The 14,970-nt window shown below is 33.9% G+C and overlaps 1 long non-coding RNA gene across 1 annotated transcript; it reads right to left on the bottom strand.

Annotated features, from left to right (window-relative positions):
• Nucleotides 1-1,321: 1,321 nt before the first annotated feature.
• On the bottom strand, nt 1,322-3,479 carry LOC149496978 (uncharacterized). The gene is made up of 3 exons (XR_016320577.1): nt 3,005-3,479; nt 2,805-2,874; nt 1,322-1,520 (listed from the first exon to the last, which is right to left on the bottom strand). It is a non-coding gene; the product is annotated as an uncharacterized LOC149496978 (long non-coding RNA).
• Nucleotides 3,480-14,970: the final 11,491 nt, after the last annotated feature.

Here is a 14,970-nt window from a genome sequence, read left to right as displayed (position 1 = left end):
TAGCAGCCTTCACTAAACCAGCTAATGTAGTGTGGGGCTGGGATGTCAAGTGCATCCTATACTCATCCAGTAACCCCTTCCGAAACCGCTTACACCGATCTGCCTCAGTAGGGACCAACTTACAAGCATACCTACTCAACCGCAGAAACTCTCGCTCATACTCGGAGATAGTCATCCGTCCCTGTCTAAGCTCAAGGAACTCTGCTATCCTCTGATCCGTGTATAACTCCCCTACATATTTCTCCCGAAAAGCAGAGAGAAAGAAATCCCAAGTAACATCCTCAGCTTTTGCTGTCTTCACCATAGACTCCCACCATAGGTAAGCCTCTTCCTTTAGCAAGGAAACAGCACAAATCAATCTATCTGCAGGAGTACACTGCATCTGGTCCAAAACCCTCTCTGTAGCTTGGAGCCAAAATTCTGCTGCAGAAGGGTCATCATCTCTCCGACCCATAAAATCCTCAACACGATACTTCCTCAGTCTCTCTACCGGGGTATGAACTGGAACAGGGGCTGGTGCGACTGGAGCCTGGGGAACAGCTCCCGCAGCTTGCCTCAATGCAGCTACCAACTGTTGTACCAAATCACCCTGATTAGGCCCCGCAGGACCCACAGTAGCCTGCCCTACAACCGAGGCACGCACTGCATCAGAACCCAGAATGCCACCAGCGACACCACCAGCTGGCATATCACCCTCTACCATAGCACCCTCTGGAGGGGCATAACTATCCACCTCCTCATCCGGCAAGTTCTGAGACATCACTAAACACCTACAAAGACCAGCGGAGTCACATCAGAGAGAAATTCCCACAACAGACTAATATGGCATGTATTTAACTTAAATCACTTATATCATTACTCCAAAGCGGATAAACTCTCATACCAAATCATATCTCCTAGAATCGTCTAAACCTATGCTCTGATACCAAAAATTGTAACACCCACTGACCAATCCCAAAGAACCAGACGGTGGATGCCACAATCGGTGCCGGAGCACCATCTTATTTCACTATAAAAGCTAGATCACAAATTAGAAGTGGTTAAATTTTCATAAGGAGGCAAGTAATTACCAGTTTTTTTTTATTATTATTAATTTTTATTTTTTTTACAAAAATAATGTTTAAGAAAATTCCTACGAAAATTTCGCAAGAGTTTCCCCTAAAAATTTACTTGCCACACAAAGAAAATATACACACTTCCATTTTTTTTTTTTGAACCCCCAAACCTCCAATTCAACAACATACTACAAGCACTTCTAAATATCCATCAATATACGCATAATATTCGAAACACATTCTTTTCAAGGAATCTCTAATCATCATACACCAAAAATATAATAAGGTGTTATTTCTTTAAATAATCATAACTCTTAATACATGACAAACTTATTATATCCAACGTTCACAACACAATATTTATATACATGCCAAAAATCACCATTTACAAAATATCCTACCCAAGATGTGATATCTACTCTGATGCTCGTCCTCTGGTCTTGAAGAACACCCTCCGCTCCTAACCTGAGCGTGATAAAAATCAACGCGCTGAGTGGAAGACTCAGTGGTGCTAAATAACCAACAATTTAATTAACAATAGCCAAGGCAAAACTTAAATTACTCAACTATATAAATACCGAAATCGCATTCATTTAATTCAAATACTTTGAAAGCAATGAGAAGATTATAAATACAAATATGTCTTCATTCTTTTATAGCAACAATAAAATTTCATTTTTCGTTAAGGCTCATACTCATACAGAATGAACATAAGCAGATTTGATCGTGGCCTATGTTAGCGCCACCCCCATCACATACTCGTGGCCTATGAAAGCACCACCCCCATCACACAATCGTGGCCTATGAAAGCACCACCCCATCACACAAATAAGCGCGTCCGCCTTTTTATAAGGGCTGATAACCATAGCATATGATCATAGCTTCACAATAAGAAAATCCATCTCATCATACTACGTCTCAATCATGTATAGTAGAGCCTAAATCAAAAGCATTCTTTCACAAAAGCAATAATTCTTAATCAAAACCTCTTCATTTAGTACTCATCAGTTCAAATATTTTACTCAAAACACTATAAATGTATATATACTTAATATAATATAAAAGTACATAAATCAAGAACTTTTCAGCATTGTTATAAACTTGACCTTTGCTGGGTTTTTAACACATAATTTGAGTTATGGGTCTCCAAATTGAATGAAATTAGATTCATTAGAAAGCTAAGCCAAAATGATACAAATGTTCAGAAGGGACCACAGCCCAGATCAAAGAGTAAGATAGCAAACAAAAGCTCAGAACACAGACCAACAGATCAGACCTGATTCAGCAGAACCAAGTCCAATGTTTCTTGAATTCCTACTTCACCAAACACTCAAATGAAACCAATCCAGAACGAGAGAATTCTCAAGACACAGGGCAACAACTTTTATGAATAACTCAGAACCTAATCATGTCATTATAGTGGTCAAAAAGGACAATGATTTCGGATATACTGGTAAGACACCATAACAGAACCAGTTTTGGTATTTAAATCATAAGTTGAGCTAGAAGTACTGGAATTAGACATAAAAATATGTTTTGGAAAGCTAAGAAATGGAGCTGCAACTTTCATGAAGAAGTCAGAAATAGATGGGGAGTATAAAGGGGTCGAAAATGAGTTCTAATCTCACGGCAGAACATATCTAACATGAATTCAACAAGTTAACCAATACATACAAAATTCCCAAAATTCATTCAAAAGCCTAATCATGTAAAAACAACTTAAACAAGTGAAAGTATAATTGCACTAACCTTCAAACCAAGCTTTAACAAGCTCAAGCTTTGGTCTTGCCCTTATCCTTGGTGGAAGGCTCTCCACCCTCTACATGTAAGACACTCAAAATCAAACAAAGAAAACACAAACAAAAGAAGAAGTGGAGCATGATTTAGCATGTATATGCTAAAGAAAACTCTAAACCCCAACATAAATACCTTATCCTAAAATCACTTACCAAGTAGGGAAAATCACCAAATTCCTTGAAATTAGTCACCAAATATTACTTCTCTAGCTTCAATCTCTAATATGTCTTAATTAACTCAAGTTGTATGGGTGATTTTGATGTGTTTACTAAGGAAAAATTGAAGAAGAAGAAGAAGAAGAAAAAGAAGAAGAAGAAGAAGAAGAAGAAGACGTAGGAAAAGAAGAAGAAGGATAGTGTTGCCCAAATAATGGAGGTGATAATGATTTACTCCATAAAAATTGGATGGCTAGGATTGAATGTAAATCTAATCTAATGGCTACAAATATTCTCCAAATTAAATTCCTTCAAAATATTATGTAACACAACAAAATTCTCAAATTTACTCCATAAAAATAATTCTTCGAAGTTCCTTAATTAATCTAACACCATTTCAAATTTCATCCACACAACTATTGCCTCTAATTTCCTTCATTAATATCACACCTTAAGTCACTACGCACTAATTCTCTAAAATTCTCCAAAAATATTCATTACTTACTTTCTACCCATAAAAACCATGCATGCATGCTCCAAAAATGTGATAGAACCTATTACCTATATATAATAATTTTTTTGGACCAAAATAATACCGACTCCCGGACCGATAGTACTATTCACAGACAGATAAACTACTATTGCAACACAGGAAAAATAGGGCATTACAAAAGGCTACGCTCAGACGGAGGGAATTGATTATAATGAAGTGTTTTCTCCAGTTGTAAAACATTCCTCCATTCAGATTTTGTTAGCCTTGGTACCACAGTTTGATTTGGAACTAGTTCAATTGGATGTAAAAACTGCATTTTTACATGGAGATCTGGAAGAGGAAATCTATATGACTCAGCCAGAAGGATTCAAAGTTGCTGGAAAGGAAAATATGGTATGCAAACTTGAAAAATCACTTTATGGATTGAAGCAATCTCCGAGGCAGTGGTACAAGCTATTTGATAAGTTTATGCAAAGGCAGAAGTACACAAGAAGCAAATACGATCATTGTGTGTATTTGCGCAAGCTACAAGATGCCTCTTTCATTTATCTACTTTTGTATGTTGATGATATGCTGATAGCTTCAAAGAATAAACAAGAAATTGAGAATTTGAAGAATCAGTTGAATCAAGAATTTGAAATGAAAGATCTGGGTGAAGCAAAAAGGATTCTCGGCATGGAAATTACCAGAGATAGAAAACTGGGGAGACTTTGTCTAAATCAGAAGCAATATCTGAAAAAGATACTAAAGCGTTTTGGTATGGATGATAAAACCAAGCCTGTTAGTACACCTCTTGCTCCTCATTTCAAACTCAGTGCAGCTCAATCGCCAAAAAATGATGCAGAACGGGAATACATGTCAAAAGTTCCCTATGCGAATGTTGTAGGTAGCTTGATGTATGCTATGGTGTGTACAAGACCTGACATTTCACAGGCAGTTGGAGTTGTGAGCAGATACATGCATGATCCTGGCAAGGAGCATTGGCAAGCTGTGAAATGGATTCTGCGGTACCTTCAGAACACCGTGGATGTTGGATTGATTTTTGAGCAGGATAATAATAGTGGCAACGCATAGTTGGATACTGAGATTCTAATTATGCCGGTGATTTGGATAAATGTCGATCAACTACTGGTTATGTGTTTACTCTTGCAAAAGCACCAGTTAGTTGGAAGTCTACTTTACAGTCAACAGTGGCTTTGTCTACAACAGAGGCAGAGTACATGGCAGTTACAGAGGCTGTTAAGGAGGCAATTTGGCTTCAAGGGTTGCTTGATGAATTGGGAATTAAGCAAAACAACATTGTTGTACATTGCGATAGTCAAAGTGCTATTCACTTGGCAAAGAACCAAGTTTATCATGCAAGGACGAAGCATATCGACGTTCGATTTCATTTTGTCAGAGAAATTCTGGAGGAAGGACAGGTTCAACTCCAGAAGATTCAAACTGCTGAAAATCCTGCTGATATGTTGACAAAAGTGCTGACAGCTGTCAAGTTCAAACACTGTTTGGACTTGATCAATATTGTTAAAAATTGAAGCTTGGCACTGCCAAGCACATTTGTAGACATTACAACTTTGTAAGAGAGAGCAGAAATTTGTATTGGTGGAATTTTTCGCCAAGGTGGAGATTGTTGGTTTGTGGCTTAAAATTCCCACATTGGAAATTTAAGAAAGGAATAGTGAACCCTTTGCCTATAAAAGAAGCCTACCTCCTTAAGTTTCATTCATTCCAAAACTTGTCTTCCAATTCTTAAGTGGGTTAGACAAGTTTCCCTCCTCTCTCAATTTGTATATTTCTTTAGTGAAATATAAATTTGGTAGTGTCCGAGGACGTAGGCAAAATTAGCCGAACCTCGTTAAATTTTGGTGTTCTCTTTTATTTATTGCTTTTGTCTTTATTTATTTAATAGCTATTGTTGGGCAAAAATATTTTTGGTGGTTATTGTCTAATTAATTACTTCTAGGTAAATTCTGTTTAGGCAAGTGGATTTTAAGTGAGACCATTTGTGACTCCTCCAATTATCTGGAAATTTACACTTAGTGTAATTGATAAGTACAGTAATTTACAAATTGCTTTTGCTGGAAAAAGCCCAATTTCCACAACAGGTAGTACTGGTCAAGAAGTCTTTTAAGATGCAAAATTTGTTTATCCACTGTCCTACCGAACAAAATAGAATCGCCAACACATTATACTCCCTCTGAAAATTTTTCGGTTAAATCCTCATATTCTGTGTTGGATAGTGATAGGAGACCTTTACTTGGTCTTATATGGAAATTCATTTGGAACATTCAGGTCCCGCAAAGGATTTGTTTGTTTTTATGGCAAGTTGCTCATAGTAAGGTTATGAGTAACGCTGAAAGAGCTCGTAGAGGGTTTATCATGGATTCCTCCTGTTTTGTGCGTCATGCAAATCAAGCCATATTCTGCGAGATTGTCCTTGTGCTCATAATTTATGGCATAGCTTGGGTGTTGGTTCTCTCTTCCCAGATTTCTTTTCCTTGAATTCTTAGGATTGGTTATTAAAGAATCTCAAAGCTAAAACCATTCGGGTTGCTGAATGTGATTGGCCCTCCCTCTTTGGCATGGCTTTATGGTGGCTGTGGAAAGTGCGTAACAGTAGATGCTTTAATAATCAAACTCAGACTTAGGATCTATCTGTTGATTTGGTTATTAGGAAACCTAGGGAGATTTCGTCTGCTTGGAAAATGGAGAATAATGATGCATTCTCCCTTAGCCAAGCTCATATGGTTTGCATCAGCTGGAAGGATCCTGCAACTGACTGGGTTGCGGTTAACACGGACGAATGCTCTAAAGGCAATCCAGGCCAAGCTGGTTATAGTGGTGTTTGTAAAACCGTGATCAGGATGGTAGATGGTTGGTTGGATTCGCTATGAATATTGGTTATTCTTCAGCTTTATGGGGTATTCTTCAAGGGCAAAGGCTAGCTTGGGACAGAGCCTGGAGAAGGGTGCAGTTACAAGTTGATTCCAGTGTTGCTGTTAGTTTGATTCAACCTCAAAAGGAGACTTCTGGTTCCTTTCATAACGTTCTTCCAGCTTGTGTTGCGCTTCTTTGTAGATCTTGGGAAGTAGAGATTGTTACCATTTACAGAGAGGCAAATTATGTGGCTGACTGCTTGTCTAATGATGCTCTGCAGATGATTCGTGGTTTCCATTTGCTGCACTCCCCTTCTACTCATGTCCAGCAGCTGTAGGAGGGTGATAGGATTGGTGTCTTTTGCCCCAGGAAAGTTACTTGATGTTGGGTTTAATGCCCTCCCTTTTAATTAAAAAATAAAATAAAATCGCCAACAAACAATAAATGTGATATTGGAGGAGATTCTCTAGCAATTTTAATATATAATTGAATAAGGCTCAAATCTTGGACACAACATAGAATTTGTCCAAAAATTAATTTTTTTCTATAGTTTACCCCTTAAACTTACACCAAAAGTACAAAATGTCCTATTTTTATTTAAAAAAATAAATTATTTAATATAAGTCAAATACGATTAAACAGTAATTAAATATTTAATCTAAACCAAATATAATTAAAAATAATCAAACAAAAGTTAAGAAATATTTTTCTGACCAAATATTTTAATATAATCAAATCTTTTTTAATTCTATAATTTTTAAATAAAATACTTAATAAATTATTTTTAAATCAAATACTACAAACCTCTATTATTATTATATTTTTAAAGAATTTTTTATTTTATATTTTAAATTTTTAAGTAAATTTTATTAGTTAAAACTATAAAAGATATTCTTAAAAATCTGAGCATTTTGTTCGTTTGGTGCAAATTTAAGTGATAAATTGTATAAAAAGTTAATTTTTAAATAAATTGTATGGTATGTCCAAGTTCAAGGGACAAATTGATCTTTATTCCATATGCACTCACAAATTTAGTTTCGCAATGGCTGCATTTTGCTCAAAACTAACACTCAGCGCAATTAGGAGGGATTCATGCTTGAGTTCCAATCATAGTCACAATTAATATTAGGGTTGTTGCACGGATATCTATATATTAATTGATAATTATTATTATTGAATTACTTTGAAATGTTTTTAATTTGTAATTTATATTGAAAATTTTTTCATTAATAACAACAATTAACCCTTTTTACTCATAAATTGATTATTATTTAGAATTTAAATAATTATTGATTTAATATTTTATATACCAAATTGTTTAATTGCCTGCAAATATGAGTTATTTTCCGTTGAACTATTGGGATCTGTTTAAGAGGGATTTCCACTCCAAGGCTATGAAGAGCCAACATAATTCCATCAGACACCTTTATGATTTCTTTCAATTTCTGAAGAGAATCCAAACTATCAATCTTTGCTAATACTCTTGTTGATCTGTAAATGAAAACGCCAACACCCACTGAAATTTTAATGACAATGGGTTGCATGTAAGTCTGTGTCGATTTATATCCACATGTAAAGAAACAAATATTTCTCATTGAAAAATATTTACCCATGAGCTACCTCCTCATTAGCCACCTCCTCATTAGCCACCTCATTAACAAGTGATATTTGATCGGATTGTCTTCTTAGTTAACTGAAATCTATCGAATGATTATCTTGATAAAAGCACAACAAATAAAAATTAAAAAATTAGGAAGTTACGTGCATTTAGCAAATTGAATGGTCGGATAATGTTATAATTGCATTTTTTATTAATTTAAAATATTAAAATTTATCCCTATCATGATTTGGGTAAAATAATTAGAATATGTAGTTATAATTAGTTTCTTCAATTTGATGAATATCTTAATCTTATATAGAATTAAAAAGATTTTAATTGTTAAGAAAAAAAAGATGCATACGACGCCAAACACAAGCATGACTAAGCATAAATGAAAAATTGAATTGTTGAAGAAGTAATTTGTTTTATTTAGTTGGATTTAAGTTGCTGAAATATCCCGAATTTTTATTTTCAAAACTTAGGAATTTTTATTAAATCAAAAATCTGAATTTTTGATAGTATGGGGTGTAAAGATCGAGCAATTCTAATTTGAGCCCAAAGTTTTACGAGTTGGGCCCAAGCCCAAATAAAATGTCGAAAATTTCGAATCGTAAACAGTTAAAGTTTTCGAGAAATAATATAAAATCCCAGCGATTAATATATATATATTTACCCTAAAAACAAATCTCCTTACTAATTATAGTTTATTTTTATTTTTATATTTTATTTTGGTTAAAGGAGGAAATGTTACGGAACTTAATTAAAATAATCAAATGAATTGAACCGGATTCAGAAATCAAATTGATTTTTCGAAAACCACACGAATAATTGGAAAACCAAGTGAAAAACCCGAGAACCAAGCAAATCGAGCCAAGACATTGAATTAGACCAAACCGGTTCAAATCGAACCGGAATGGTCTAGAAGCCCCAAGATTTTTTTTTCTTTTCTTTTCCTTCCTTTTCTCTTTTCCCTTCTTCTTCCTGGCGCCAGCGCCATGTGCGCGACCTCCACCCCCTCCCCCTTTCCCTTTTGCCTTTCCGATCACCTGAAGCCAGCGCCATTCCCATCGCCTCCCGCTGCCGTTCCCGTGCCGCTCTCCTTTCCCCTCACCTCTGTTGCCTCAGGCTAGCGCAGCAAACTAAGGAGCTGCGAGATGCGGTCTTAGGCGATCGGGACAGTCGACTCGCCGATCTTCTTTGCTATTTCCGGCGAAACCAGTCAAGGGCTGGCTGGTTACACCTTCTAACACCTCTGGCGACTCCACCGGCTACCGTCTTCCTCAACTCCGGCAGGGGGCAAATGTAGATAGCTGGAGCTGTTTCCGGTCATCCTAACCGGAAAATTCATTTTTCCGACGCTAATTGTTTAACTAGGTAATTAAATTCTAACCATTTATAATATGTTTATAGTTCCTTTAAATTTTATTTAAGGGGTATCATGAATTAAATAATATGGGTATAAGAATGTACATTTCTAGCTACTGTCTGTGTTTTGCTCAGGAATTATATAAGCATAGCTACTTAGGAATTATTATTTGAGTTTCTTGATGAAGTTGAGTGGGTTATTATGGTTAACAGTTTTGGTCTAGGAATGAGAAATCTAGCTATTATCTATACATGTTAACTTAGAATTTTTAAGAGACATTGCTAGCTATAATATAATGTATAAATTTAGTATAATTCCTAAGTATAAGCATAGCATAAATTTTACAACAATTAAATTACCAATACTTGAGCTAAGGTCAGTTAGTACTCGATAATATTATTCTTGCTAGATAAACAATTTGATCATGGATTTGCTTTAATTAAAATGGAAATGGTAGAGGTATGCCAAAATGGAGGAAAATGAAGCTTTAATTGAACTATAAACTGAAGTCTTACCTATATGAATCAATTATTTAGTTTACAGCAGGTTTTGGCGAAAGAAGTTGGAAACTTTAGATGGCAGCGACCATTTCAGCTTTTCCCTTGAGTTTTTGCTTTGATATGAATTATATGTTGTTGTTAAGTTTAAATTTTGATGGGAAATGAGTTAGTTGTTTACTGTATATAAGTTTAAGTCAAGTTGAAGCTATTTCTCTTGGTGGGCAGCAGCTATTTCAGGTAACGGGTGCCCTTTTAGATATACTAACGTAGGAATATACATATATATATATTGAATTTTTATTTAGGTTAGCATTGATTTTTAGTGGCTAGTTTAGAATTTAACTTATCGACGCAAGTTTTATTTATAAAGTGTACATTTATTTGATAATTAGTTAGAGGACAATTAATACAATCATTGGAACATGTTGTAGGTTATTATAATTTGTAGATTTATTTAGTGAACGTTGACATACTTGTACTGAAAGGATGATGGGACTTAAATTTATTGATTGCCCGACGGATGGGCTGTGTACATTGATTGATAAATATATATAATATTGCGATATTTGAGCAGGTAGATAGTCAAATTTTTAGGGGAGATGCTGCCGAAATTTCGATAGAACTTAGACTAGTTTTAAGTAATGACATAATTAATAAGTTTATTTAGATTAATTCTATAACTTAATAAATATTAAATAGAGTGCTCTAATTATTTAATTATTTTCATTATTATTCATTGAATTATTCAATTATTTATTTATTTTCATTATTATAATTTATTTTATTGTTTGTTTATTCTTACTATTATTTGTTATTTATTTAATTGCACTTGAGAATGGTTGTCTAGTTGTGCATTTTATTACGTTGTCCAACTGATCAATATGTCTGCACTTAATTGCAATGTTTGATTAATTGTGTTGTGTTTATGCTATGCTTTGTTTGTGTGGAGTTGGGATGAAGTGGGTCACCATGGCTTTGTGAGACTGTTTCTGTTATACGGATCCTGATTCTGATTTTTGTTATATTCTGATTCTGTTATATGGATCCTGATTCTGTTTCTGTTAGCCGGGTAAATGGGAGATCGGCGCCCCCGTGTGCACCTACTGTTACCGTTACTATTAACCACTGGTTGGCTTCTTTATTGGGCGCACCGGATAATCTAGATTTGATCGCAGCCCGCAGGGTGGCCTCCTGTTGTGAGCGCCTGATGATCTAGATTTGATGGAGACGACCGGGTTGCCTCCTGTTGGTATGAAAAAGAAAAGAGAGGATAGAAAAACAATGAGAGGGCTGGTCAAGTGAGGATTAGACCGGTCGGCCAGTATGGGGGATCGGCTCCCTGGTGCACATGTGAGAGGATGAGCCATGTGGGAGGACGGCTCATCGGGGGTTCGGTGACTCCACTGACTAATTTCCACGTGATGTGATTATATGAATATGTTAATGATTGTGAGTGCTGGTGACATGTCATTTGTGTGACTGGCTGCGTGAGCATATAACTAGTCGGATGACTAGATTGATATATTTACACATATGTGTGAATGTGTGTGTTGTGCAATAATAGTTACTCCTTAGAAAGCTCACATATCTTGTTTAATTTTTCAGGAAGTAAGTTTCTCTTTAATTCGGTTAAGCTATGTTCCTTCGTCGCAGAGCTAGAAAGAAAATTTTTCCTAGACCAATAAATATTTTGCTATGTATCTAGATATATAAAAATCTATGTATATCTATTAGTTAGTGACTCCGCAGTTGTAGAATTTGCGTACAATTAGTCGTGTATTAACATAGACGATATAATTATGTGAGCCCATATTAAAAATGTGATGTACTATTAATTGGGTCCGAACCGTGGAATGTTGTAGCTGATAAATTTGGGCCGAGATTTAATAAAAAGGATTGAGGTTTATTTTTTTCATAATATGGGCTGAATGTTTGAAATTTATATTGAAATAATAAATTTTAGTGATTCAGGCTTACTACAGGCTTCGGGAGCCTTAAGCTTACCTGGACCCTAGTACTGGTCCGGCCCACGGAAACGGGTCGTGACAGTTGCTAATTTATTTTGTTTTGATTTCAAGTAATGGAACTTTTGTTCTTCAATTTTAAACTCATAAAAATGGAATCAAAATAATTAAATTTCTTCAAATGCAATAATTTAATTTTAAAATTCATAAAAATGAAGAGTACATCATTGTTGAATAATAAATGATGGGAGAGAAAAAAGTGGATAAAAAAGAGAAACGGTGAAAAATTTTTCAACTAAGATACAAGCAAATGCTAAAATATTAGAGATCTCACTCTCTTAAAAGTGTCCCATCAACTTATTGCAAATAGTTCAATAGGGCTTTTAATAAAAATAATGTTCTTTAAAAACTAATTTTCAATCTAATGTCAAATCAAAACTCTAATATTTTTCCTGCCATAGAGAGAGTGTGTTGCACTAAAACTACAACTCAATTGGTGGTTTCAGTGCAATAGAAAAAGTACTTGTACCGCAAACAGTTAGTAAAAAGTAATTATATAAATAAACAATAATTTTTATTTTGTATCGAGACCACCAATTGAATTGGTGGTTTCAATACAAAATAAAAATTTTAATGTAAAAATGGGATATGACCACTAGTCAGTAAAAAGTACACAAGAGAATCGTATTTTGTTAAGAGTTCACAAGTTAACTAATGATTTCAATAAAAAAATATTTATTTACTCAAAGTATTCTTCACCAAAATACACATATTATCTGGTGGTTGAAGCTTCACCAATAAACAATATACCTCAAGTCCCTTTCTCTATGACATATAACAATTACTACAAAAGCTATTGCGTTAATATGCCCGATACATCAACGTCTAACCCGCGTGTCAACCCGTGACACAATATGTTTATATTCATGTCATAAATGGGTGACCCGTTTATAGCACGAACACATTTAATCTGAATCCTAACTTGTTTATGTTGCGTGTTAGACGAATCGTGTTCACGTGTCATGACCCACTTTAATGTCCGTAGATGCAACCCAACAAACCTATATTTCTTTTCTTGAAATGGGCGAGGCAACACTATTTCAATATTGTTAACGCTCAATTTTTATCTTTATGCTCGATGATGAAAATCCTTCAATTCTCTAATTAATTTAGTGTTGATAATTTTCTGGATTATTCATTTTATAATTTCCTTATGTAAAAAAATATATCTGATTTTTGTGAGTTAAATTGGACTATTTATATGATTGAAATCTTGGACATAAAATTTATTTTAAAGTGTTAGCCCGAAATTATTTAGAGGTTAGTTTAATATTATCTCAAAATCAATTAAAGGTTATTTTAATTTAAATATTAGCCCAAAATTAATTTAAGCTATGAGCCCATAGTTAGTGTCAGTCCAAAATAAAGAGAAACCCTAGAAACAGTAAGGATTAACACATTAAAAAAGGAAGTCAACGTCAAGAGAAAAGGGGGGCTAAAAAAAAAAAAAAAAAAAAAAAAAAAAAAAAAAGAGGAAGAAAACGAGAGATTGACATGGAAAAAAACAGGTAAGAAAAAGACAGTAAAAAAGGAAGAAAATGCAAGAATCAATTTGAAAATCGATTAAAAAGTACGTATAACATCATAAACTGCGAGCATCAAACCATCTTCTCGTTTATATTCATGGCTTATATGCTTTGATTTAAAACAATAAGAGAAAGTATTGAGTAAGTATTTAGATTCTGAATTATAAAACTCAAAAATCTAATCTAAACTAAAGGAATTTGATTTTCTTTAGTTTTGAAAGAGTTTATTGATGTGGTTTTATTTTTTAATTTAAATCTGATTTTTATTGAAATAATTGCCTAAATCTTATTTTATATTAAAAAATGAATCTGAGATATTTTAATTAATTTGGTATTAATATAAATGAGGAATTTGTTATTTTGTGACTTAGTTGAACGATCTGTGTGCTTAAAAAACGTTGAAACTCTATTTTTTATATCAGATATAGACTGTACATAAGAGACTTACGCACCTGTTGTTAAGCCTTACATACCAATTATAAGCCTTTACACACCAGTTGTCCATTCGTTTATCAGAGATAGACTGATACGTAAAACGCTTACACACCAAAACTATGCTATCTATTCCTCTTTTCAGGTCCAAGCACAAGGCAAACAATGCCTAAAGTACTCCCTTTTTTTCTAGCTTTGCTGCAGGGGGCAACACCCACCGTTTAACTAGCTCTTTCGACATCCTTTAGGGATCCGTCAGTCACAATATTAGGTGTCGTTAAGCGTTCGTACTAGTAACAAGTCTTTACGCACCCGTTGATTAGAGACAACTTACCAATTGATGATTTTGATTGTCTTCATTGTTCAATTTTTTTTTATTTTATACATTTTGTTTATTATATTTCCTTTATTTGTCTTAATTCTGACCTTCCGGATTTATTTATTATTTATTTTTTTATTTTATTTTTATAATAAGTTTGATTTAACTAAGTAATTTTATTTGACCTTAAATTTTTTTTTAACTAAGTAATAATAAGTTTGATTTAACTAATATTAACTTTTTTCTTGCATTATAATTTAAATTATTATTGTTTTTGTCTTATTTTTTGTAATTATAATTAATTATCTGAGATTTTATTATTTAGTTGGTTATTGCATTTATTTATTAGATGAATGGTTAAGAGTGTATGTTACATCTTTTAGATGAATGGTTAGGATTATTTGATTAAATTATTTATTTATTTATTTATTTATTATTTGTGGGAATGTAATTAATTAGTTGTAAGATTTGTCTATTATTTGGGATATAATTCTTTTCTCCTTCCTCCTTTCTTTGTATGTTTAATTAGTTATTGTGGATGTTTAATTTATTTTATGTTTGTAATTATGTCATATCGATGTGAAAAAATAATCTTTTGATTTTCAGAATTAAAATGTTTTCAAAAAGATTTTTGTTAGGTAATTAGGTTTAAAAATTAAAATCAACCCTTACTTAGATAAACTAACAAAGTTGATGTCGACTCCATGGCCGAGTGGGCTCGGGTGCCTAACACCTTCCACCAAACCAACAACTAACTTCCTTATCCAGACTTTGGTTAAATGGTTGGGCTCTCTGCGAGGAATCCAATCGCTATGTGGTAATTGTC

Source organism: Jatropha curcas, chromosome 4 (assembly GCF_041381405.1).
Source record: "Jatropha curcas cultivar XTBG-Jc1 chromosome 4, XTBG_Jcur_1.0, whole genome shotgun sequence".
Classification (NCBI taxonomy): Eukaryota; Viridiplantae; Streptophyta; class Magnoliopsida; order Malpighiales; family Euphorbiaceae; genus Jatropha; species Jatropha curcas.
This window is presented reverse-complemented; position numbering and strand designations above follow the sequence as displayed.